Source organism: Halichoerus grypus, chromosome 10 (genome assembly GCF_964656455.1).
Source record: "Halichoerus grypus chromosome 10, mHalGry1.hap1.1, whole genome shotgun sequence".
NCBI lineage: Eukaryota > Metazoa > Chordata > Mammalia > Carnivora > Phocidae > Halichoerus > Halichoerus grypus.
Genome location: NC_135721.1, coordinates 31,394,075 through 31,416,193, shown reverse-complemented (window position 1 = coordinate 31,416,193; position 22,119 = coordinate 31,394,075). Strand labels below are relative to the sequence as shown.

Below are 22,119 nucleotides of genomic sequence, written 5' to 3'. Positions count from 1 at the left end.
TCTTATCTAAATCTTTCCATGAGACAGGAATCAGTTTTCAAGGAATTCTTTTTTTAAATGTATTTCCTGCTAAGGATGTCTTTTTTCTCAGACCTTCTCTCCAGCATCTAACTAAAATTAAAGGCTGCCGTGCAGCCTGCAGAGTAACCCAGACTTTTATTTAACTCTGTCTTGTGTTGGTAAGGGATGGAAATGAACAGGAATTGCTGAGATGACAACTGTTTGATTGGGAAGCAGCCTGGGCAGCCTAAAAAGTGGCCATGGCCTCTGTATGTAAACAAAACAACAAACAAACAACAGCAACTACAAAACCAAAATCCTACAGATTCTCAGCAAGTTATCTGCAATGGAAAAAAGAGAGAGAGGGGGAGATGAAGGAAAAGAGATTTAAAAAGAGACTTGAAGTCACATTTTTTTAAAAGGTTTATTTATTTATTTGAGAGATGAGGGGGAGGCAGAGGGAGAGAGAGAATCTCAAGCAGACTCCCCGCTGAGTGGGGAGCCAGATGCGGGGCTCAATATCACCACCCTGAGATCATGACCTGAGCCAAAATCAAGAGTTGGACGCTTAAGCAACTGAGCCACCCAGGCACCTCAAAAAGAGACTTGAAGTCATATTGGTACATGATGCCTGTAAAGAAGAACACTTTTCCTCTGTGGTGTTCTTTCCAAAACACCCATAACTTCAGTCTGATAATGAGAAAACATCAAATAAATCCCAACTGAGGGACTTTCTACAAAATACCTGATCAATATCAAGGTCATGAAAAACAAGACCAAGGGACACCTGGGTGGCTCAATCGGTTGAGCATCTGCCTTTAGCTCAGGTCACGATCCCAGGGTCCTGGGATCGAGTCCTGCATCGGGCTCCTTGCTTGGCAGGGAGCCTGCTTCTCCCTCTCCCTCTGCCTGTTTCTCTGCCTACTTGTGTTCTCCATCTCTCTGTCAAATAAATAAATAAAATCTTAAAAAAAAAGAAAGAAAGAAAAGCAAGACCGAGAAGCTGTCACATATTGGAGGAGTCTAAGGAATCATAATGACTAAATGTATTACAGTGTCCTGCACTGGATCCTACAACAGGAAAGGGCCATCAGGAGGAAAATTAGGGAAATCTGAAAAAAGCCTGTAGGTTAGTTAACGGTAATGGACCAGTGTTATTCTCTTAGTTTTGACAAATACGCTGTAATTATGTGAGATGTGAACATTAGTGGGAACTGGGTGAAGGTACACGGGAACTCTCTGTACTCTGTTTGCAACTCTTCTGTAAGTCTGCAATTATTCCAAAATAAACAATTTATTTTAAAAAGGAGAGAAAGAGAAACTTAACAAACTTATCAAACAAGACTTATTTGAATCTTGACCAAACTACTTAAAAAACTCATTTACAAGACAACTAGAAATTTAAGCACTGGATATTTGATTATATGAAGAAATTGTTAATTACTTTTAGGTATGCTAATGGTATTGCAGTTATATATATTTTTTTTAAGGAGTTTATTTTTGGAGAGACAAACTAAAATATTTATAGATGATCGCTTCTCGGCCTTTTGGCGAAGATCAAGTATAAAATATTTATAGATGAAATGATATAATGTCTTGAATTTGCTTCAAAAATAATACAGGAAGGGAGAGTTGGTGGGGGTATCAGTTAAACAAACATGAATAAATGTTGAAAATGGGTGATGGGTCTATGGTAGTTCATTACTCTATCTTACCTTCTTTGGATATGTTTGCAATTCTCTAGAATTAAAAATATTAATTCTAATTAAATATAACATTAATTATAAAATTATAAAAATAATTATACATTCTAATTAATATAAAAATATTAATCTGGAAAATCCACCATCCCCCACATTTTGATCACACAGCATTATCCCCGCTGCTGTCCTGGCCAACCTCAACCACTTTCCAATTATTTCCATTCAGCTTCCTATTCTCACCAATCCACAGGCCAGCTTCAGGGTCAAAGTCCCCTCTGGATCTGTCCAGTCACATGGGTCTCTGGAACTTGCTCAAGGATGCCGGAACACCATCATTCAGCTGGGAAACTAACCCCAGGAACCTGGAAAGCTTTTCCCATTGCCCAGGAGCCACAGGGGCCACGGAGCCCACGAGTGAGGAAGCAGGGTGTTTATCATGAGTCTACTGGCAGCCCCATCCTTCAACCAACTCTAGGCGCAGAGAGGTCCCTCTTCTCTCTTAGTGATGATTTTGACATTTTAGTTCCTTTCAACCTCAAAGCAAATTGAATCCGAACGCAGATGAGCAGGAAGAGAAGTGACGACAAGTCAACGCTTAATTTTAATGCAGAGCTTTTTTCTCCCCCAGTGCAGAAGTCTTATTAAAGAAGCAGCAGGATGCTGACAGGAAACTGTTTGTAAGTAGAAATAACACTTATTATAACAAGTCAGAACAGCAGGCAGATAGGTTTGTTTGTTTGTTAATTATATCTGGTTTTATTTTCTAATGAGTGCCTTAAGAAAGGGGGGAGTCATTCTGATAGCTGTTTGAAACCAACTTTTAAATCCTCTTAGGAAGATGATAGGGAACCAGAGGGAGCAATCGGATTCTATGAAGCAAGAGGAGGTCTCCTCCACCCCCTTTTGTAGATCAGATCTGTGAAGCTTAATGATTTACAATCCCGTCAACGGGCATCTAAATTCCTGCTTTAACTGATGCAGGTGCAACAGATACAGGAAGTTTTTTGATCAAGTTATACGTGGAATGCATGTGTAATTTGCCCCCTTGTAAGGAGTAATCTATAGGCCTTCTCCATGTATGACATTCCCAGAGAGAGCAAAGTAGATATGCCTTTAGAGGAAAGGGTTAACTCAATCCAGATTAACTTTAACTAAATGCCTACACACCATGAATCAGAAAAGATTGATAATTTCTAAAATGAGGACTCAAATGAGAAAGGGGAAAAGAACTATTTGGGGAGCAGGGTTGGGAGTGAATTAACCGGCAATAGTGTTTTTAAGTTGTCCTCGGGGTAAATTAAGCCATCTGCTTTTTTTGCCAGAAATGAGTAATTACTAAAAGGAGGCAGCAGAGTTCACATCTTGACATTTTTATCCAGAGTTAAGGTTTCACATTATACAGTCGCGCTCTATTTTTTTTTAAAGACACTTTATAGTGTAACTATAAATACCTGCAAAACCAATAGAGGATACCTCAGAGATCAGATGTATGCAGGCAGAGTGGTCTGAATCATTTAAACTATAGTAAAAAAAAAAAAAATACATATGAAGGATAAAATACAATAATTAAGGGGGAAAGCAGATTTGACTAGACGATCCAAACCATCATCTCAGTTCCCAGAGGGATTGCCCTCCCTCTTTTTCCCTAGGCACTTCCCTTCCCCCCAGACCACCTTCAAAACTCTGCTTTGAAAGGTGCCTCCTACAGGAAGCCCTCCCTGGTTAGCTGACCTGATCTTTTCATTCTACTCATTGCTACAAGAAGCATGTCTGTATTTTACATTTGGCCCTTATTAGCTTGTTTTATATCTTTATAAAAGTGTTCCTCTTCCTGCCTGTGTGTCTTTATTTTATCTACCTGCTTCTGGAGAATCTACCTGCTTCTGGAGAAGTTTTTTTTTTTTTAAGATTTTATTTTTGGGGGGGGCACCTGGGTGGCTCAGACGGTTAAGCGTCTGCCTTCGGCTCTCTGCTTCTCCCTCTCCCTCTGCCTCTCCCCCTGCTTGTGCTCTCTCTGTCTCTCAAATGAATAAATAAAATTTTTTAAAAAAGATTTTATTTTTTTATTTATTTGAGAAAGTGCGTGTGTGCGCGCATGAGCTGGGGAGGGGAGGCAGAGGCAGAGGGAGAAGCAGGCTCCATGATGAGCAGGGAGCCATGCAGGGTTCAAGCCCAGGACACTGGGATCACCACCTGAGCCCAGAGCTGATGTTTAACCGACTGAGCCACGCAGGCACCCCGGAGAAGTTCTTTAAGTACCCCACTGTGTCTTCCATTTTTCTGGGTATTTCCCCAGGGTGCTCACTGTTTGCAAAGAGAGCTCAAGAACATTGCCTGTGGACTTCATAGAGCCAGCATCAGACTTATGGCTTGGGCTTGGGCTTTGAATCCCTTCTAAAAGTTTTGGAGGGAAAACATGCGATTATATAAATAATTCTAAGCAGCTTCTTTTAAGCCTCTCTAAACCTGTTGTTTTGGGGGTTTTTTTTTGTAAGATTTTATTTATTTATTTGAGAGAGAGCACATAGGAGCAGGGGGAGGAGCAGGGGGAGAGGGACAAGCAGACTCCATGCTGAACTAGATCTCACAACCCCAAGATCATGACCTGAGCCAAAATTAAGAGTCTTATGCTCTATTGACTGAGCCACCCAGGTGCCCCTTAACCTGTTTATCTGTTGTGTAGGGATAATGTGAAATTCCCCTCCCCGCTTTCCCTTTAAAAAATAAATAAATAACTGGCTACTCTTGTTTTCACTGAATCAAGGGTTTCTTCAGGCTTGCCTGAATTTTACGAATAACCTCATCAACCGGCCAGTGGGCTGGGTGCAAGGCTGGGTCGGCGCCGATGTGGATCTCAGCGTGGTGGTGCCTCCTTCTCAAAAGGACTGGCTTGGCCACGTTCTCAAGTTAATGCGATGACTAGGGCTTGGGGAAATTTGGCACAGTAAAGAGGTCTGAATTCCTTTAGCCACTGACTGTGGAGTCCCTCTGGGGAGAAAGAAGGACATAGAATTCTTTATCAAATTCTCAAGTCCCTGGAATTCTGGCAAACCACAACCGTGTTTCATTCAAGATGGGGATGAAGTAAAGTAGGGCAGGAGGTTGGCAATCGGCCTCCTAGGGATGGAAGTAATGATATTTTGGAATTTTTCACCCTCTCTTTATTAGCATCCAGCATCCTCAGGAGCCTCTCCTGAGGCTGCTTTCGCAAAGACATTTAGGTTTGCCCTTAGAATTTCATCTATGTTGGGACTTGGGAAGGGAGGAGCACTCGGTGTGAAGAAACACATCTTTTCTGGCATGGCACCAAGGAGAACAATCCAGTCTGCAAAATGTCCCTTCTTAGCTTTCACTCCACCAGGACCTCGCAAACCTTCTCCCCAGAGTTTTCAAGAAAACTAGTGGAAGAAGTCGTGCTGACAATGAGGAATAGCTGTACGCAAAAAAGCTCAGTTGCGGAGGTAGGAAAGAAATCAGGCTAAGGGTCGGACAAATAAAGAAAAGTGGCAAAAGCAGAACTTCCTGTTCACAGCCCCGGTGATGTCCCTCAGCTGCCACATCGTGGTGATGCTGGGTAGCGGGAGAAGCCCAAGAACAGGAAGCCAAGCAGAGAGAGCAATCACCAAATGTCCAGTGACGGAGTTCCAGCCACTCTGTGAGCACGCATCAGCTATGCACTGGCAGCATCTTGCTGTGCCTTCTAGACCTCAGTTCCCCCATCCAGAAGGAAGGAAGGGCTGGCTTCATAGGCGTGCACTTGCTTTAATGCTCTGCTGTCACCATCTTGAAATTCCTGAAATTCACCACATTTTCATGTTGCCCGGGCCCCACAAATGATGTCACCAGTCCTGAAAGTAAAGGTGGGGTATTAGTGGTTCTGGTTAAATTAATTGATTCATATACCTTATTTTGCTTCAAGTTGTCTCCAAAAGTATCCTATGAAATCAGTGAGGAGAGGATAAAAACTAGAAAAAGCACACACTTGACAGTAAATATGCCATATTGGCAAATGATGTGGTCTTAATCAATCGGCTGCTCCAATTAACTGATAAGGTTAGCTTAACTCCTCCATGTAGACTAATTGTCATAAGATACTGAGTTACATACTAAACGCTAAAATCTATATTGAAAGTATTTGAATCCTCTGGCTCTCTCACTGCCAGGGGATGCTCATTCTAAACCATAATTCTCATTGAGAAAGACGATGTAGAAAATGTGTGGTTGTTTTGGTTTCTGGTTATCTTAACTATGTCAAGATCATAGTAACATTCATAATAAAAAACACTTGCTAAAACCTACACTCTGGGATTTCAGATTTAGGATTAGGATCCAAGTCAGGATTAAAGTTAGGGGTTAGAATTAAGGTTAAGGGTGGGGATTAGGGTTAAGGCACAGTACCTGACCTGGAGAACTAGAATCTAGACAGACTATTCATGTATATAAATAATACATACACACATACCCACACCCACACACAAGAGCAAAAGAAGGAAGTCCTGGTTAAGGGCCAATGAGCCTCCGAGTCAGAATGTTGTAGGAGTTCAGGGGAGGGGACTCACAGGAAGCAGGAAGCCAAGTCCAAACCATCATGGTCCCTTGGGTGGCAATGGGGTGGACCCCATGGTATCAGCTGCTGTGGGGCTCTGTAAGTTTGGGCGTCACCATCAGATCAGCGAATGTGTGGTGAACACCCGTTTCCAGGAGGCAATGTCTAGTTTTATGGAGATACAGAGGTGACCAAGTTAAGGTTCTGGCCTCCACATCATTCCAACCCAAGCGAGTGATGAACACAGAGGTATGACTGAAGCCTCACCAGTGAGCCACCAACCCCGCCCCCTACCAGCTGAGTGACAAAAAGACGCAAAGAAGATGAGTCAATAGAATTCTCTTTGCATTATTGATTGAGACACTGAGTTGAAAAATGAGAAAAATATCAATCAGGGAAATCAAAAGAAGCACTCTTCCATCAGTGAAGGTGCCCCAGAGAATGTGGTGAAGGGGAGAGGCTCTAGTTTTATGCATGAGCTGACTGTCTGACAGGCCCAAGATTTTCCAAATCCTGTTTGCTCAGGGTGACAGTCACAAAAAACAATGTTGAGCTACTTTTCTAAAAGTAAATAAATATACAGTGTAATTTTGCCTCGCTTTAAGCGACCCTGGGTTTTTCAATCCCAACGGATAAATCACCGAAGAATTCTTGACTTTATAAAATGTCTCACCACAAGATGGCCTTAAAAAGTAAACTCCCACAGTAGTACAATTTAGGTAGAATTTGACTTGCAAAAAAAGAATTTATATGCAACATTGAAGCAGCACATCTGCTACCTAAAATCAGGTAGCCTTGTAGTTGATCCAAAGTCATAAATAAAATAAGAAGCAGTCATTCTTCACCAACATTATTCAATTGAGAAATCTGGAAGAGCAATCTAAACAATCTTCCTGTCAGTGGCTATATTATTAGACCGCAGCTTTCCAGGTTCCTACATGTTGACAGGAAGCTGATCTGAAGTAGAAAGAATAAGACAATATATACCCGCAGGATCATTTCTTCAGCCCCATTAAATATTACTCAGGGCCAGTTTGTCTACACAGAGCTACTTCACCTGCAGTGAAAAGTCTGAAGTAACAGATTGGCTTACAGTGATTTCCGGGCAAGTTCTAGAATAGAGTATTTAGATGATGATTGGTGAGCACTTAGAAATTAAGAAGTGATCACTCAGAGTCACCCTGGGTTCACTAAAAAAAAAAAAGAAAGAAAGAAAAAAGATAAATGACACCTTTCTCTTTTAGAGCTACTTACTCTACCCATAAAGTTGAGAAGTGCCATTGATGAAACTTGAATTTCAGCAATGTATTCGATTAAGTCATGAAATTGTCATAGACACAGTGGGAAAAAAAAATGTGGGTTCAATGAAAATGCAATTATACGGATTTGAATTTTCTTGATCAACCATACTAAATGGTTGATGAATAAACTCTTGTGAACCTGCGGGGAGGACCCTAATGGAGTATCGCAGGGCTCTCTCCTGCTCAGCATTTTATAAATGTCCGGAATAAAGATTTAGAAAGCCCTGTCACCAAGATCACATGGTATACAAAACTGGAAGGCTAACATATTAGATAGCAGAATCTGGATTCAAAAAGTTTCAGTAAGGCAGAAGAAAAAAATCAAAACCAACAAAATATAGTTTATAAGGGATAAATGTAAAATTCTACATCTAGGATTCCATATAAGACGAAAGACAAAATCCGGCTTAATGAAAGGACATGTGATGGAGAACCAGGTTTCGACTGGCCCCAGGTTTTATATGGGCCCTTAATGAATCATGGGTATTAAGAATAACAACAAAAAGCTAACAGATTCTTGGCAGATAACATTTATTTTCTCCTTGGTTATCAAGGATTCTCTTATTTTCTTCATACTATTTGAATTTTCCAAATTTTCTACAATGAGCATATGTTATTTTTATGAACAGAAAAAACTACTCTTCGTATTTGAAAATATTTAAATGGCTGTCTATGGAAGTTGGAGCAGACCATTCTATATAGTTTTAGAGGCTGAAACTAGGAAAAATGACTTGCAGTTACAGAAGACAACTTTAGGCCAAGTATCCAGCTTACAGTGGCGTGAGTGCTTATCCCTGAAAATGTCCGTGTAAATGTTGGCTGACCCCAGAAGCAGCATAGCGTAGCACAATGGTTAAAAGCTCAGGCTCGGGCGCCTGGGTGGCTCAGTTGGTTGAGCAACTGCCTTCAGCTCAGGTCATGATCCTGGAGTCCCGGGATCGAGTCCCGCATCGGGCTCCCCGCTCAGCAGGGAGTCTGCTTCTCCCTCTGACCCTCCCCCCTCTCATGTGCTCTCTCTCTCCTCTCATCCTCTCTCTCAAATAAATAAATAAAATCTTTGGAAAAAAATAAAAAATAAAAATAAATAAAAAAAAAAAACTCAGGCTCCGCCAAACTGCATGGGTCTGAATCTTGACTGTGCCGTTTACCACTCATATGACTTGAGCGAGGCATTCCACTCTCTCTCCATCTATATAAGATGCATGATGGTGACTGTACTTAAATTGTACTTTCCATACGGTTGTTAGGGACTAAATGCATTCATCCATATAAATGTTCTTAAGGCAGCAACTGACCTATGCCCAATAAACATTAGCTATTATTATCTGTCATGAGTCATATGGAAAGGATTTCTGCTTTGCTGAAGAAATCACACTATGTGATCAGGAAGTGTTCCCTCCAATTTCATGATCTGATTGTTCTAGGTGGAAGAACACATTTCCTCAGGTGGTACTCTCATTATCTAAGCCTGAAGTGAACAGAATCCTAATAATAACAAAATCATTTCAGGAGAGCTGAAGATACTACAAAGGAGGAAGTGCGCAAAGGCTATACAGAATCTCCTAGGTTTCGTTACCCACAATAGGGAGCAAGCCCAGCAGCACTGGATGCATAGACCAAATCCATGAATTCAAGCCCCAATGACGAGACAAAGGATAGAGCATGGGTGAAACAGCCAGAAGAAGAGAGAGCCAAAAAAATTAGAGAAAATGAATGTCTGTATTCATTTACTCATTTGTTCATTCATTCATTCATTCAACAAATGCATTTGCCAAGCACCTACTATGTATTACTAGGCACTCTGCTGGCTCTATGCACAGAAAACCAGGCACAGTCCTTACCTTAATGGAGTCTCCTGTCAGCGAGGAATATATTTTAACCAAATAGTGACATCAATAAATAAAAAATTACAGCTGTGGGCGCCTGGGTGGCTCAGTCGTTAAGCGTCTGCCTTCGGCTCAGGTCATGATCCCGGGGTCCTGGGATCGAGCCCCGTATCGGGCTCCCTGCTCAGCGGGAAGCCTGCTTCTCCCTCTCCCACTCCCCCAGCTTGTGTTCCCTCTCTCGCTGTGTCTCTCTCTGTCAAATAAATAAATAAATAATCTAAAAAAATAAAATAAAAAATTACAGCTGTGTATGAAGGAGGAATACCCAGGGCCACATGGTAGAAATTTGCCCTGGTCATAGAAGTCAGGGAAGATAGCCCTGAAGAAGCCATGACTGAGCTGAGATTTGAAGGATGGATGGGAGTTACTGGGTGAAGAAGGCAAAGAGCACTCTGGGCAAAGAGTGATTGGTGAGAGGCAGCATACCAAGTGAAAGGAACTGAGAGAAGGCCAGAGTGGCTGGAGTGCAAAAAGCATGGCACAGCATGGTTTGAGATAAAGCTGGATGGGTGCAGGCCCTGTGGTCATGTTAAGGAATACTGTATCCCCAAATAATGGGAAGTTATTCAAGTAAACATTTTTGGGTGGGGTGACAGCAGGACGTGAAGTTCAGATGGAGAAATCCATCTGGATACATTGTAGGAGGTGGAGATCAAACTGGCTGCAGATAGGCCAATAAGGAGGTATTCAGAGTAATCCAGATAAGAGATGATGGTAGCTTAGACTCGAATAATAGGAATGGAAGTAGGGAGAAGAGTATGGGTTCAAGAGAGGCTTAGGAGGCAAAGTTAAATGTGAAGGGTAAGGTAGAGGCAAGAGTCATGGTGACTCCAAGTTCTGGCCTGCTTCACCCTTCAGTGAAACAGGAGGTACTGACAGGATTGGAAGGAAAGATCAAGCATTTGGTTTTGGATGAGTTACATTTTGGATGCCTGGGAGATTTCCAAGTAGAGATGTTAAGTAGGAAGTTGGACATGTGAGTACAGAACTCAGAGGAGAGGTCTAGGCTGGGGAAACATTCTGGCATGAATAAAATACAGAATAAGAAGAGAAACATGCCTAGGATTGAATCTTGGGTATTTTAATATTTATTGACCTGGGAAGAATAGATAAGGCTGCAAAAGAGATAGTAAATGAGCTGTCAGAGAAGATAGAGGAAACGAGAAGAATCTTGTGTAAGTGAAGCCAAGAAAAGACTGTTTCAAGGGCAGGGGGTTGGTCAACAGTGTAGACTACTTCTGAGGGGTGAAGGAAAATGAATGACCTTAGCACAAGCCAGCACCAACAAGCTGTTTGGTTGGGTTGATGGGGCAAGAGCCAAATAGTTACCCGAGGATTGAATGAGAAGTAAGCAAACAGAACCAGCGAGTATAGATATTCTTTCTTTAAGTCTCTGGAAAGGGGAAAAGAAAATGTGATAGTCTGAGGAGAACATAAGGTTGGCATAGGGTTGTCTCCACTCAACCTACCCTACTCCCAGAGGGAGACTTAAGTATGCTTTCAAGCTGACAAGAAGAATCCAGTTGACAAGAAGAGATTAAAAATGAAAACGTAATGAGAGGGCATGCAGCACAGGAGAGGGATAAGGGATTGAAAAGGATAGATGGCCAGGGGACTTGCCTTTGGGCCAGGGAGATGAGGCAGGTCCAAGTGCCTGGTGGCAAGGTGGTCACAAATGGCAGGAACTCTGTCAGTGGTATGACCTTGCCAGGAGAGAGTGAAGCCCTTGGCGTCAAAGCCCCATGTTGCTCCCTGGTTTAGGATTCCAATCAAAATATTTATGAGAAGTTGGTGAGAGACTACCGAAGAAACCCTATCTCCTCTATCTCAGACACTGGGTCCTAGCCCAAAATTGAAACAGTAGCAGCCCCTAGGGGTGAGTGTTCTCAGGAATCTCTTCTGAGTTGAAATCCAGACCAATCATTTTCTGAGGAAATGATACCAGGTATGTGTCCTCACTCAAGTCCCCAAATTATTTCCCAGAACCACAATGTTTTTGGTTTTTTTTAAAGATTTTATTTATTTATTTGTCAGAGAGAGAGAGTGCGTGCACAAGCAGGGAAAGAGGCAGGCAGAGGGAGAAGCAGTCTCCCCCCCTGAGCAAGAAGCCGGATGTGGGACTCGATCCCAGGACCCTGGGATCATGACCTGAGCTGAAGGCAGATGCTTAACCAACTGAGCCACCCAGGTGTCTCCACAATGTTTTACAAATAAGGAAACTGAGCCTCATCCCCTAGCTATGGCTCATCTCAACCAGAACAGAAGAAATTGGAGTCTGCCTGGGTTCGACTTTCCAGTGTTTCTAAAGTGCAGAATACCTGCATGGCATGAAACGATCATCTGAGACCATGTCCCACCCCCAGGTCTCACAAAGTCACGGCAGGGAAGGAAATCCACTTAGTCTTGAGGATCTGCTGGGTGCCAGGCCCTGTGTCCTTTGCCTTCGCAGACCACTATATCATTTAATCCCCGTATCGCTCTATGATGTGTGGATCTGAGCTTCTACCTGAGATGAGAGAAATCTGCTTTGCTGCTTTGCTGAGAGCTCCACGCTGGTTGTCTGACCTCCCTGGTGGCCTTCATGTATGACCCCAGACTAACCGGGCCTGCCAGGCCCTGGATGAGGTAGGTGTCTGGGTTTATGGCATCGCATTTCCCTGAGCATTTCCATACCTCTCCCAGCCAACCCAACTGCTGGGAAAGGTTTCTATTTTTATCTTCTCAACTATCCTTTTTTCCAAGTTGTGTTCCAGACAAATATCTGTGGTCATCGCCCAATAAAACAGAAGTACACAAATGTCATGGGCTGAGGAAAAAAAAAAAAAAGCAGGGAGGATTTTCTGCCTACCTATCAGGGACCTAATACATTATTCTTTTTTAAGTCAACAACCTCAACCCCAACCCCCACTGCCAAAACCCTTCTCATCTCTCAGCTGACAGAACCAGAGCAGACCCCTGAGCAGGGCTTCTAGGAGGAGGTGAAGTTTCCAAGAAATAGGAGGTAAATCTTCTCCCCTCTCCATCTCTCAGCTGTATATTCAGTATGTCTTTGCCACTAGGGCCCCTTAGGATTAAGTTTCCTTGTCACTTGTCCCCCTACCATAACGCAATACCTCCTATGAGAATATCTCATTATTCAGCTTTGATGTTCTGGCTTTCTGTCAATTTTTCTTGGTATCTTTTTTTCCCAGCTTCATAATCAGGTGATAGCAAAAACATAAGTAGAATGCCGAAAATTGATCACCGACTCATAAAAGCAGTCCCTAAACAATTTGCTCCTAAGAGATCGGCAGCTCCAAACCCAAAGGACCTACTCCTTCACAGGGCAAGTAAACACGATGTGTCCATAATCCCCGGGGTGCCCTGAGGATTGCTGAAGTGGGTCAGAGATTCAGAAGGCCTGAGAAGAATTGCTACTCTCTTTCCTCTCCGACCTTTGTGCCCCTGCCCTGCCCTGCCCTCCTCACGCTCCTCCACAGAAAGTCAGGGAGGCTTTCTTCCCACAAGTTAGCACCGGCTGGTCCCCAGCTGAGTTCAGTGATGAATCAGTCAACAAAAATTTATTGACTATCAGCTCCACGTGAGACTAGATTAAACGTCCTTTCATTACCTATATTCTGTGTCGCTCGTTAAGAATGAGGAACCTAACACTTTGAAAACACATACTGTGGAAATGCTGAATAATAATGGTAACTAATAATAACCCATCAGCCTAGGTGGAAAGCTTTAGATTTCACTGAAGTGGATAAAATCACCTGAGGAGTACAATGCATCCACTGACTAGAGTGAATCAGCACCCACACACTTGTGCTGTTTGTAAAAGTGATATTCTTTATTCAGCTTTTAAGTCACACCTGGCATTCAACGCCTATCTGTTTCTCAAACACAAGGCCCTTGAAAGCTTTTCCTTTTGAATATACTGCAGCATTGTCTTATTCACTGGAGTGAGTTCAAGTTATGGGCTCTTTTCCCAAACAAGATGAGGTAGGAAGAAAAACGTCGATGTAAATTTATTGTGGGTTCGATTCATTCACTCATTCATTCCTCCAGTGAGCAGGGCTGCATGCCGGCCGGGTTTTGAGACACCAGGGTGAATAAGATACACCCCTGCTCATGAGATGCTCACAGTTCAGCAGGCACCTACACAAATTATAACAATAAAGTGTCACGGGTGCCATGACAGAAATCTCTATAGTCATTAGGGTAAGGGCTGCCCAAAGCCGTTACAACGGTTCTAACCATGGAAGGTCATAGAAGTCTTCACAGAAGAGATGAAGAGGGATGGCTTGGCCAAAAAATGCATGACATTTCAGATTCTCATCCAAGCTCAATGCATTCTGTCATTACATTCTGTTCTATACATCCTGTCATTAAGTGACTAATCTTTCTAGATACAAAAGAATTTGTTATTTCTGGCAGTAATGATAGACACGCTTAGGAACTGTGGTATTCACTCAGTCAGTATGTGCGAGATGTTTTTAATTAAGGTTTGTGGTCTCTATATTCTTCTACAGAACAATCCACAATTACTGTCAGACTTCTAGTCCTCAGCTGGCTCATCTCCAAACATGAGAAAGCAATGATCTCAACCCATTCTGGAAATATTTTCTGGCCCAGTAGCTACTAAAGTCACACATTCTAGAGTTGTGACTTCACCATTTAAAATATACGTGGTGTGGGGAGGGGGGTAGGGGGATGGGTTAGCCCACTGATGGGTATTAAGGAGGGCACGTTCTGCATGGAGCACTGGGTGTTATACGCAAACAATGAATCATGGAACACTACATCAAAAACTAATGATGTAATGTATGGTGATTAACATAACATAATAAAATAAAATAAAAATAAGTAGGATACTTCATACACAGTAAAATGCATTATCATTCATATTTAAAAACAAAAAAATAAAATAAAATATACGTGGTGAAATTTCAGTCAGCTCTGTAGTTTAGTTAATAGTTTTGTACCAATGTCAGTATCTTCATTTTGAAGACTGTACAATGTTTATGTAGATGTTAAAATTGGGGAACTTGGGTGAGGGAATATATGGGAAATCTCTGCATTAGTTTTGCAGCTTTCCAACAAATTTAAAATTAGTTCAAAATAAAAATAAATAAATACCTGTGTGTAAGTATGTATAAATGTATGTATATATTTACATTTTTATGATATCAGCTCTACTCTAAGTGTCTTCTACAAACACTTGATTATCAATCAGATAAACTAAATATGGAAACTGAAAGCAGGTATTTAGAAACTTTTATAGCAATTTAACATTTTCACAATATTTAAACATATGATCATTTTCTTAGAAATTTATTTTTATTGCATTTTTAAAGTATCAATCTACATTAGTTAGCATTCTCCAGAGAAATAGAACCAAGAGGGGTATGAGTGCATGTGTGTGCGTGTGTGTGTGTGTATGTCTATATATAAAAAGAGAGATCTATTTCAGGGAAGAATTCTAGTCCAAAGGCAGTCTGCTAGCAAGAATTTCTTCTTGCTCAGGAAGTTTTGTCTTTGTTCTGGTAAGATCTTCAATTGATTGGCTGAGACCCACCCACGTTATAGAGGTAATCTGCTTTACTCAAAGTCTGCTGATTTTAATGGTAATGTCATCCCAAAAAACACCTTCGGAGCAACATCTGGAATAATGTTTGACCAAATACGTGGGCACCATGGCCCAGCCAAGTTAACACAAAAAAAATTAACCATCACATAATCCAATGGAAATTGGAAATTAAAAAAAAAAAAAAAAAAGCCCTTCACTGACGATAGCTTGAGAAGCATGGTATAAAATAATTTTAGGGACACCTGGGTGGCTCAGTCGGTTAAGCGTCTGCCTTTGGCTCAGGTCATGATCCCAGAGTCCTGGGATCGAACCCCGCATCGGGCTATTGCTCTGCGGGGAGCCTGCTTCTCCCTCTGCCTCTGCCCCTCCCCTCTGCTCATGCTCTCACTCTCTCTCTCAGATAAATAAATAAAATCTTTAAAAAAAATAACTTTAATAATCTACCAAATAGTTGCATTAATAAAAAATATTCAGACTGAGAATCCATTTCATGCGGGAACAGGGGAAATACTGGGAGTAGTGCCCCGGCTGGGATGTGGAGGAGAACAGAACCACTTTTTTATTTTCACCAACGAACCTAAATCATGAAATTGTACCTTGCCCCTCGATACAGTTTGTACTGCTCTCATCCACAGGTTCCCCAGCTTTCTCAATTCATAGCATCTTAGCGGCTCAGGAATTTTTTTACAGAGCTCCTAGCTGAAAAGAAATACAACAGAAACATTACTTACCCAGTGGTTAGGTCCCAACAACTCAGCTGTTTGAAAAACAATAAGACACATAAATTCAAAAAAAAAAAAAAAATATATATATATATATATATATATATATTTTATTCTACTCTCAACCACAGGTACTTACAAAAGGAAGTATATGCCAAGTGGGCCCTGAAAGTCTTGTAAAACCTTGGAAGCTGGACAGGCACCACCACCTGCCTCCCTTCTTCCACACTGACTTTCACTTGGTAATTGCATTTCATAACAACGGCTGGAAACCCAACTTCTCAGAGACAAGACGTCTTGGAGGGGAAGGGGGCACAGTCTACTGTTGAAACGGTGAACAACCTTGACCTCGTCATTCCCACGGTGTCCCACAGGGGTCAACATCACCATGTTTCTCTCCACACTTATGTCTGCCGCCATGCCCCCTGTGAGTTTGCTGTGGTGTCCCGGGCACCTGCACGTAGTTTGGAACTCGTGGTTCGATTCTTTCTCCCCTTTTGAATCTGTTCTCTCACTTGCAAAACATAAGCATCTCCTTTAAGTGCCTAGCAACCACCTCTGTTAAACCTGGGGTTAAGCACACGCTAACATTTACTGCCAGGTTACGGCTCTGGCCTTTAGCGGCTGCCCTCAAGGAGTCGGGCATTCCCCACTCTGTCTTTTGTCTATGGTGAAGGCTGTAGATGACTGAAAGGCCCCAATGACTAGGCACCCCAAATATGTGCCCAGAGAGCCCAGCAAAATCTTTTGCCCTGCTACGTATTAATATAAGAATAGTTTTTAACTGTATTTTTAACAATTAGATCAAGACTGAAAGCAGAATGGAAATAGGTGTATATTTGATACCTTTCTCACTAATTTTTTAACCATTCCCAATCCCATCTTTATCTAATCCTGATTTTTCTATTCGATTATGTTTATTTCATTCACCCCAAATGCCTCTAGCTGTAGTGAAAAGCCCCTTGGATCATATAAGTGGCCCTGACAGTAGTGTTTTGGGGCTTAAGCATAGCTTGAAATCAAGCACCTTTTTTTTTTTTTTAATCTGGGTCAACACCATCTCTTCATCATTAGGGTCACTGTCATCATCATAATATAAACTATTTATCCTGTTTGGCTGATGTCAAGAGTTAGAATGATGAACTCCCTCTGTTTCCCATTCCTAGTAAGGGGAGAGGGACCCATACATCTCTTATCTTCCCTTGTTGCTGGGAAGATTGTCTCTCCCTCTCTCTCTCTTTTTATGAAGATCTTCTAGGTTCTTTTATTTATGGTTTACTACCAGCCACATACAGCTGGTACAACCTGCCTCTGGTATGAAGCTACTGTCCTGTAATGGAGACTATATTCCCTCACTAGGGACAAATCCAAGCTAATCAGAACATACTTTTTAAAATCTCTTTCATGGGGCACCTGGGTGGCTCAGTCAGTTGGGCGTCTGCCTTCGGCTCAGGTCATGATCCCAGGGTCCTGGGATCAAGCCCTGCACTGGGGGCTCCCAGCTCAGTGGGGATCCTGCTTCTCCCTCCCCCACTTCCCCTGCTTGTGTTCCCTCTCTCACTGTGTCTCTCTCTGTCAAATAAATAAATAAAATCTTTAAAAAAATAAAAATGAAACCACCCAATTTTGGGTAGTGGCACAGAGGGGTTTCATGCTCCAGGACAGGTATTTGCTGCCAGAACACAAGAGAGCAGTGTCCCCCACTGATGCTCCCATTTCCCCAGCCTGATGTTGAATGTCCCCCTTCTTTCTTGCTGGAGCTTTTTTATAAACCAGGTGTCAACAAATATATTGGATTCTTTATACTTTAATCCGTGTCCCATTTTGAAAGGGTTGAAAGAGTTGGGCACATTATTCATTCAACTCTAGCTCCTTTCCGATGACCTCAGGGGGATTAGCAGGATACCTGCTCGGAGCAAGGTATCCCAGAAGCCACCTCACTCGCTGTGTTGAGAATCCAACTGGCACGCAGCCTTCAGTGGGAAGGCTGATGAATGGTGCTCAGTAAAAATTAAAAGCCTTGGGAAAGTACAGGCCCCTGGGCCAGAACAAAGCCGCTGAATGATTGTTCCTTCTCCGGAGCAAAGGTGGGAGCATTTTCTTGCCCTGCTCATGGGGATAAAGTGAAGTCACAACTTCCTTGTAACAGTGACTCATTATCATCAGAGGGCCTTCCTGCTTTGGCAGAGCTAATTTCATGAGTGGTAAGTGAAGGGTCTCTCCCAGTGAGCGCTGATGGAGGAACAAACAGAGAAAAAAGTACAACCGAACCCCTAACCGCGACCCGCATTGTGGCACAGGCGGGAGTTTTCTGAAGCAACGAGACCAGCCCACGCCCAGATCTCCCTCGGCCACGTTTTCTTCCTTCCTGACTCATCAGATTTCTCTGGGAAAGCCTGCGAGACGGGATTAGGAAGCAGGCAAGGGAGCCACCTTTTCCGGCAGCGTGGGGCAGTTTGATTTCAGATGCTGCAAATCTTCGAGAACAGACTGCGCGCTAGCGTTCTCGGCCCGAGGCCAGCCGCATGGGGCACATCAGATGGCCGGCGCCGCGGCGAGAGACCCGAGGGCTTTCCTGAGGGCCGCCTCTCTCCGGAAGTTAGAAGATGGCAGAACAGGTTTGCCTTCTTGAAACGTGCAAATGTCACCAGCCGGGAGTGGCAGATGCCAAGAGGCGTCTGAAAACAAACCTCCATCTGGTAATGGGTTAGGCTTCCTGGTACACAGACGAGAATAGTTTGAAACAAAGTGACGGAAGCACCGGTTTGGCTTTTCACATATTGTTACGGGCTCTGGGTCATTTCCTGCCTTTGGAATGTATTTCCTCTCCAGGTTCAACAAAACCTGCTGAATGACAAGAAAGAGGTTAGGGTTTTTCTTTTCGCCTGTTTCTCTGCAAGGGGCTGCATCTTCCCGGGCTCCTGCCTACTCACGCTGAGCCCGGGAGTAGTGAAGCTTCGGGAATAGAATAAATTAGGGAAGGGAGCCATCTCCAGTTGAGTCAGATGAATCCTCTTGTTCCTCGAAAACCGAAAGGATTGGGAAGGGGTCAGATGATGCCTTCCGGAGGGGACCTCTCTACCCCCAGGACCCCAGGCAGGCACGCAGGCCCCCTCGAAGGGAGGAGGCCGAAACCACCTCCACACAGCCCCGCCCCGACCTCCTGGAGGCAGCCAGTGGGCCAGCTGGAGAGTGCGAACGTGACATTGGCGGCTCGAGGGATGACCTGCGGTCTTATGTTACGAAAATTCATTTTCCACCTTGTGCCAAACAGCATTTCAGACAGCAACAACTGCCTTCCTGGCAGCATGTTTGTGCTCATTTGGGGCATTTTGAAGCTGATGTGAATCCTTCTTGCAAACTCTCTCTGCAGCCGCCAGGATGCCCTGAAGACCCGCTGCCATCCTGCGGTGCAGGGACCCTCGCAGAGGCCGAGGTGAAGCCTCTTACTCTGAGGGCTACAGACTTCGAGCAGAGAACTTCCACTGCTGTTCCTCTGAGTCTGGAAAGGCCTGTCTCTCTGGAGGGTGACCCACGGTCACAAGTTCCTTCTGCAAAGCCAGCTCATGCAATCCTTGTCGTCGGGAGGAAGCTCCGGAAGCCTGTTCACGTGTCCAGAGCCCATCCCTCTCTAGACGGAGAGGTCCGAGTTCACAGCCTTCAAGACATGGGTAGTTTTGACCCCAGCCCTCCATCTAGACACAGCTATCCTGTTAATAAGTGCTCCGTCAATGCCAAGGAAGTGGCAGCTGGTGATCCCTGTATCCTGGTGCCCCCAATGCCCAGAAACAAAACCCAAAACTCCCTCCCCTCCCCCGCTGCCTTGACAGGAGGCCCGGTGATTACTGTGGCTCCGGAGAGAATCAAGCTGACCTTGGCAAAGCAAGCTGTCTCATCGGGTGTCCACAGAAACGGTCTCCCGTGACCGTCACAGAAATGATTCCAACATTTAGGAAGTTCCAGGGGAAGGAAGGAAGTAGCTAGGGACGAAGTTGGCTCTGTAAATAAGCAGGGTCAGAAACACCTGTAGGCTATGATTTTTGAACCAACAAGACTTCCGCCTAAGGGCCCCAACCTTCCCCCACAAAAGAGCACTTGGGCAGATTCAGGCATTGTATTTCCGCGTCAGAGTGTGACCTGGGACTGGGAACCTTGTAAGCCATTGCCTTTCAGCTTTAGAGGGTCTGAGTGCACGGGTCTGGCAGGGGGCCAGGAATCTGTGTTTTTATCAAGCCCACCTTCTGATGCTGGAACAGGTGCTCTGTGGCCCACACTTTGGAACACTATGCTGAAAAGAATTGTGGGTCATTGTCACATTAGCATGGATTAACTGGTAATACAGGAAAGCGTTGCACGGGGATTGCAGGCCAGGCTTTGGCCCTCTGTGTGGCTGTGGGCAAGACAATTTAACACTCCAAGATCGAAGGCCTCTGGACCAGTTGGTGACCTCTAAAAATTGAGTTGGGGACTGGTTTCTTAATGATGGCCCACAATCCTGCGAAGTACTTAAGGGTCCAAAGGGTCATGGCGGCCAAGACTACTCCAGCGTGTCCTAAATAGTCAGTGAAGCTCTGCAGTGCAGAAAGCCCCAGAGGCCAAGGAAGACCTTCTTGCCCTGGGGCCGCAGTCCTGGTACCTGAGGTCTTGGGGTGCCAGAACCCAGCAATAGATACTTCTTTCTTTGCTCTCCACCATTTCCAAATAGGGAAAAATGAGAGAGAGAAGGTTAAATTGATTCCATGCTTTGTGTGGGAGTGCTGACAACACTGACTCCGTCTTTAGCCCTCTCTCTTGTTCATGCCCACACAATGACCTCCCTCCAGGCTACATGTTCGAGGCCCTGTGGAAACTAATGGATGCCCCTACCGGAATGTGGGAAAGCTCCTTCTTATCGTTCCTAAAGTTGTGCACAGAAGGCCCCACTTCAAGTAACGAGCAGAGATGAGCAGCACACAGCAGGGCCCACTTTAGATAACTACCCTGTGACCTCACCACCATGCCCCTCGCTCCATAGAAGCTAGGGATTAAGGTCCAGACCAAGCGGAAAATAGCTGGGTGTGTCCTGCCCTGGGTGGTCTGTCCCTCCTCCCACCCGCCTCATCTCCCCGACTAAAACTCTCTGTAAATGGTATTCGGTGGCTTGCTTTGGTTCTTGGTCTGAAAGTGCCTTGTCAGACTGACCCTCCTTCACCTTCTAAGAATATCCATTTCCTTTTTAAATTCTCAAGTAACCCTAGTATTCTTAGTTCTGTTTTGAAATGAGAGAATTACAGATTAAAGGGGTTGACTAACTCTCCTAAATTCCCAAGATCACGAGGCCATTGAGTGCTTGGGATGAAATTTGAACTCATGTCTGTCCAGGTCCAAGTTCCCTGTTCTTTCCACAAAGGCACCCGTAGCTAGAAGAAGTCATGCTGTGGCCACTCTGAAGGCATGGATGTTTTGAGACCCTCAAAATGCCCTCACTCTCCCTAACCTTTATCCACCCCTGTTAGCTACTCTGTTTAAAAATCTCACTTTATTTTTTTTTTTAAGATTTTATTTATTTGACAGAGAGAGAGAGAGCACAAACTGTGGGGAGGGGTGGAGGGAGAGGGAGAAGCAGACTCCCCGGTGAGCAAGGAGCCCGATGCGGGGCTCGATCCCAGGACCCTGGGATCATGACCTGAGCTGAAGGCAGATGCTTCACCCACTGAGCCACCCAGGCACCCCAAAAGTCTTACTTTATCTTTGATCTTTATTCCATCCCTGACCTCTAAACAATCCCTCAACCTTGCTTGTTTGTTATCCCCACAACATCTTTACCCCCAGGGTAAAATATCACACCTTTCCTGGGCTCAGGAGGATTTTTGGATCCACAATTACTCCCGTTACTGATTTGAAAACCAGTGGGTCCTAGAGAAGGCATGCTATTGCCAGAGGTTTCCATGGACTGAGGATCCTCCGATGCTTAACAGGCATTTGTGTACTTGTTGACGTAAGAGCCCTCCCTCCACCCTATCCCTCCCACCCCATCTCTTCTCAACTCAGGGCAGAGATGCACGAAACCTGGGTCAGCCAACTCCCTGCTATAAAATAAATGGAGCCCCCTGAAACTTCAACGTTTTAATAATAGAGATTATTCCGGGATACTGGGCACCCCCTAGTGGGAGGAATGGAGAAAGAAGCCAGATTGTTTTGATGCTGTTCTCAGTCATCCATCCACCCCCAGCTTCCTGCCCTTCAGCCACCTTCGCCTTCCAGCCCTTCTCACTGTTCTCCGAATGATTCATTCTTCCCACGATGATCGGGCCTTTTGCCCCATAAAGCCCTCCCTATCTTTACAGACATAACGAACTAAAATTAAGCAGAAGGCAACTCGGGCAGAACAGCAGGGAAAACTTCCTATT

At 44.0% G+C, this 22,119-nt stretch overlaps 1 long non-coding RNA gene across 2 annotated transcripts in view; it reads right to left on the bottom strand.

Moving 5' to 3' along the window:
- LOC118526245 (uncharacterized) overlaps positions 1–15,700 on the bottom strand; it is a 29,695-nt gene extending 13,995 nt beyond the window's left edge. The window contains exons 1-3 of one of the 2 annotated variants that reach the window (XR_013441662.1): positions 15,605–15,700; positions 3,155–5,551; positions 1,944–2,374 (exon numbers count right to left, since the gene is read on the bottom strand). This is a non-coding gene — a long non-coding RNA (uncharacterized LOC118526245). Of the gene's footprint in view, positions 1–1,943; positions 5,552–15,604 lie in introns of both variants that reach the window. The other variant, XR_013441661.1, reaches the window with a different exon arrangement.
- Positions 15,701–22,119: the final 6,419 nt, after the last annotated feature.